Genomic DNA, 5,184 nt, shown 5'->3' with positions numbered 1-5,184 from the left:
CTGACGCCACAAAGCCACTTCTGTGCCTCCCCAGCTGCAAGTTATCTGTCCCAAAGCAGCCAAGACCCTGCCAGCCATGACTCACCGGGCTGACTGGTTGCCACTGAGACACCCCATGTCCCAGGCCACATGTCACTTCAAGTAAGTAACGCAGCTCTTTGGTGTCTGAGCCACATGTGGTGGAGGGTAGGCACGGAGGCTGGGAAGCTCCAGGGGACAGGAAATAGAATCTGTTTGGTCTTTCATGAGTTTGGAGCACCTACATCCCACGCACAGATTGAGGCCATTTACATACATTAGAGTTTTTGGCCCCCTCCACTCAATAAAGTAGATATTTTTACCCCTATCTTACAGATGAGAAAACTGAAAACAAAACAAAAAAAACCCACGGTGGTTAGGTAACTTGCCCAAAATTTGGTATGCTTGGTATGCTCACATACCCAAATGCAGAATCCAGATTTGTGTGACTCGAAGCTGGGCTTGTCCCCTACACATGCAGCCTGCCCCCAAGTCTGTTGTATAAGGTGGCCTTCAATGCTCTCAAGCCAATAGAATGATTTCAGGCCGAGTTGGGGTTTGGGGTGAGTGGAGGAGGAAGGATGACACCCCTGGACAAAAGACAAGAGTATTGTGAGTAGAACTGCCGCAGCTTTTTATTCATGTAAATGTGTTAATTCATTCACATCTAATGCTTTCTTAATGCTAAGGTCCCAGAAAAGGAAGATTAAGTCAGTGTGTGTGTGTGTGTGTGTGTGTGTGTGTTCTTAGTACAGGTATGCAGGGTACAGGAAAAGACGTTAGGAGACATAAAACTTAGTGGAAGATAAAGCAAATATCTTTCAATATCCTTTCACTGATGTGTGCATTTCGCAGCATGAGGGAGAGCCATACGAAATTACCATATTTTAACTAAAAACGGCTGATTAGCAGTTTCCTATGATTCGACCTAATCTTTTATCAATTATCAACTATTTTATCAATGTTATTATCAATTATTTTATCAGTTTTTTTTAACTCAATTAGAAACAATGACTACTTAAGGATCTAGCCTTAAATTTAGCACACACGCACACACACACACACACACCCCCGGAGTCTGAGTACTTCAGCACCCCTGCCTGTCATATCTGGGCACAGAAGTGGTACCCTCTGCCTGCAACCCTCATCTGACCCTGGAAGGCAGAAACCTCTCAAGGAGTCTGAGGGGCTGCCCCAGGTAACCCAGAGAAGAGGGCGTTAACACATCCAAGGAAAGTGTGTGCAGATCAGAGAAGGGGAGGAGAGGGCTTTGAGCTGCAGAATCTTAGTGTGAGCCAGGACTGTGCCCATGGAAGCTTGCCTGGCTCACTGGCTTGCAGGGCTATCTCCCTGGTGGGCATAGATGAGCCAGGCTAACTGCCATGAAGATGAACCAACTTGACTTACTTGCAACTTTCCCGTGTACTGTTCTCTGCGGAGGAAGGAATTCCGTCGCTAGCCGTCCCTGAAGCCGCAGCGGTCTTATGAAGGCTGCACAGAGCCCAAGCAACCTGTGCCCGTTTCCCAGCTCTGGGCAGACGGGCTCTCGCTCCTTTCCTGCACGCCTCTGAGTCGGAATGGGCCAAAGCAAAGTTGGTCCTACTTGAGTGAGAACATGGTGTAGAACCAGAGAGAAGGTAACGTCCCAGAATATTCCTGTAAAGGGGGAGAAGCCTACGATTCCAAACATGTTTGGCTATGTTCTTATCCTGGGTTCGAGTCTAGGACCTTGTGATATGTTACTTCCTGTTAAACGGATGCCCACAGTTTAATGGACACAGGTAAACAAACTACAAGCCCAACTATCTTGAAATGTTAACAACCCTTATCAAAGACAGAAATGGAAGTAAAGAGGTCAGCCTTATAAATAAGAATGGTCATGTGTCCTCTACAAGTGAGTTACTTTTGACCCACAAGACATACCTTGCTTTAAGATTGTAGGGTCCATAGAATTTTAGAAACAGTGTACATTTATTTTAGTTATCTTTTATGAAAAGATTTCAAAGCGTGGTCAGAAGGCTCTCCAAAGGTTCAAATCAGCTTGTCTACTAATAGATCATCCTTGAAATGTTGAACTCACGTCTCTACTCATTTCATTTAATATTTTTAAAACCTTTGAGGCCAAACCATCTCACCTTGGGAACTTTCTAAAAATATGAAGATAACTTTAATGTTCACATAATGCCTTCCTGTTCCATTCTTCCTCAACTCAGCTGTGATGGTGATAATTTGGTTTTATAAAATGGTCATGGGAGGGCCTCGAAGTAGCCTTAACCAACCAAACCAAATTCACAGCCAAAGAACAGGTCATTCTAAAGATCTAGGATGTCAAGGTGGACCTGTAATAAAAAACGGAATGAAAAAAAGAAGCAAAAGGCTTTTCTTTGTTTCCAAGAAAAAGTGACTCAAGGGGCCAGCGGCTTATTTTTTTTATAAATCCTGTCTCCAAAAGCCTCAAAATGTAAGACGTTTACAGCCTAGATAATATTAAAACTCACCTCTGAACAGAATGACTCTCCTTTGAAAGATGAGGAGAATGAATCCCAAAGGAAGAAGTGACTCGGCTAGCAGTTCCTTGGAGGAGACAAGCACCATCACCAGCTGAAGCTTCCCACGGCCTCCGGAGTCTGGGGACCCCCCCCTGTACCCCAGACTGCATCTCAGTCTCGTTTTCACTCTCCCTCCAGGCCATCACTCAGGCTGGTCTGGGTTTGCAAATCATTAAAGCTAGAGACTGCTGCGGATGGCCCGACCAGGGATGACAGTCAAGTGGAACCCAAGTGCCCCAAATTCTCCCAGAGGCAGCAATGCCTGTCCCCCGCACCCCCAAGAGGCTTCCCGCCTGGGTCCTGAGCGCTGCCGGGAGTAAGACTGCACCCAAGTAAGTCAAGGGGTGGGGCCATACTTTGGGCATCTCTTCATCTTCCTGCTCTAAAACCCAGGTCGGGCCTGAACAGGCAGTGGCGCAGTGGATAGAGCGTTGGACTGGGATGCAGAAGGACCCAGGTTCGAGACCCCGAGGTCACCAGCTTGAGTGTGGGATCATCTGATTTGAGCAAAAGCTCACCAGCTTGGACCCAAGGTCACTGGCTCCAGCAAGGGGTTACTTGGTCTGCTGAAGGCCCACGGTCAAGGCACATATGAGAAAGCAATTAATGAACAACTAAGGTGTCGCAAAGCGCATCGAAAAACTGATGATTGATGCTTCTCATCTCCGTTCCTGTCTGTCTGTCCCTGTCTATCCCTCTCTCTGACTCTCTCTCTCTGTATCTGTAAAATAAATAAATAAATAAAAATTAAAATTCTTAAAACCCAGGTTGGCACATAATCCAGTAGAGCTGGGACAGTACTGGACATTCCCAGGACACACATTCCGAGAGCCCCAGGGAACGCCTGAAACCACAGGTAGTCAAACCCTGTCTATACTAGGTCTTTTCCTGCACGTACATACCTGTGATCAAGTTTCATCTATAAATTCGGCACAGGAAGAGATGAACAATAACTAACAAAATAGAGCAACTGTAAAAATACGCTGCAATAAAAGTTAGGTGACTATGTTCTCTCTTTCCCTTTTGCTCAAAATATCTTGTTACTGTCCTTACCCTTCTTGTGATGAGAGGCCAAAGGGCTACATCACGTGATGACATAAAATTAGAGCCACGTAAACACAGGCACTGATGCACCAGGACAGCGGATCTGAAAGCCAAGCCGGGTGCTGCGTGACTCGGGCAGAAAGCGCGTGCACGTTGGGCCTCGCCAGTGGGAGCGAGGTGTCGCGAGATTCCGCCATGCTACTCAGACCCACGGTGCCGCGTATAATCAAACACATAGGAATTGTGTATTTCTGGAATTTTCCATTTGATATGTTCAGATCGTGGTGGAGCATAGGCAACTGAAGCCACAGGAGGGGAAACTGAGGATGAGAGGCGATCTCTGCACACAAAAAAAGTGGATTATTTTGAAGCCAGAACTCCAGTGGGTCTCGGGCAGAATGGATACCCTTAACTTCTCCAGCCCCGTGGCAATGTAAAGAGAGATCAGCGTGGCTCAAGTCCACTATGTGCACGAACCTCCCACGGTTTGTTTTCACTGGATGCAACAATATATACAGTCGTAGAAAACGAGCAGGGCCAGCATGGGCCTCGTGCAACCTGTGGGCCCCAAGCTCAGAAGGGACCCATGCGTGGCTCCACGCTCTGCTGTCGTGGTCCTGGAATTCTTAATAATTTTATAAAAGGGGCCATGCTGCCTTTTTCATTGCACACCAGGCCTTGCAAATTATATGGCTGGTCCTGACGAGCATCCGCGCTTGATTTTGGGGGGGCCTTCTGAGCCAGCGGTCAGAAGACTGAGGTGTCACTGTCCCTGCACCCTTTGACTTCAAAAGGATTTAATCCAGGCTTTCATCGTTCACATCCTCTCAAACAAGGGCAGCACAGCGGCGATGCTCTTAAACACCTCCGTGGATGGTGGAGGGGACACACCGAGTCATCCTCGTTCAAATAAAATATTAGCAACAGCCGTTCCTGTGGTGAGCGGTCACATCAGCCTCGTCTCTGAGGGTCTGCTCTATGCCGGGCACTGCGGGAGGGCACTGGGGATGGCAGAGAACAAGAGATAACAATCTCTGCTTTCTGCCAGCTTGTATTTTAGGTAAGAGAAATAGACAGTGAATATAAACAAACGAGTCAATTATATGTTAGAAGGTGACCGGTTAAAAAACAACAACAATGAAGCAGCAAGGGGTTAGAGGGGGCATCTTCAGTGGGAGAGTGGGGGAAGAACCCACTGAGAAGAAAGCATTGGAGCCCCGCTTCTGAAATTGAGAGAGAGAGAGAGAGAGAGAGAGAGACCAGCCTCAGGGCCTCTGGCCAAGTAAGAGAAAGTGCACAGGCTGCCGGGCAGGTCCCTGCTGTCTGGGGAGGAGCAGGGAGGGAGCGAGAGGCAGAGAGAGAGGAGGGAGAGATGAAGTCATAGAGGCAATGGGAGCCGGATCGTGCACGGACTCGCAGACCCCTGTAAAAGCCGTGCTCTGCGGATGAAGGGAAGTGAGCGAAGCGTTTGGAACCCGAGTGACATGGCAAGATGAAACAGGACGGTTCTGGCAGCAGCGGCCGGCGAGGAGGGGAGGAAGGCACCGGGGACACAACCAGGAGACAGGAGAGG

This window comes from Saccopteryx bilineata, chromosome 7, assembly GCF_036850765.1.
Source record: "Saccopteryx bilineata isolate mSacBil1 chromosome 7, mSacBil1_pri_phased_curated, whole genome shotgun sequence".
Lineage (NCBI taxonomy): Eukaryota > Metazoa > Chordata > Mammalia > Chiroptera > Emballonuridae > Saccopteryx > Saccopteryx bilineata.
The sequence above is the reverse complement of the archived record's forward strand: the minus strand, read 5'-3'. Positions refer to the sequence as shown.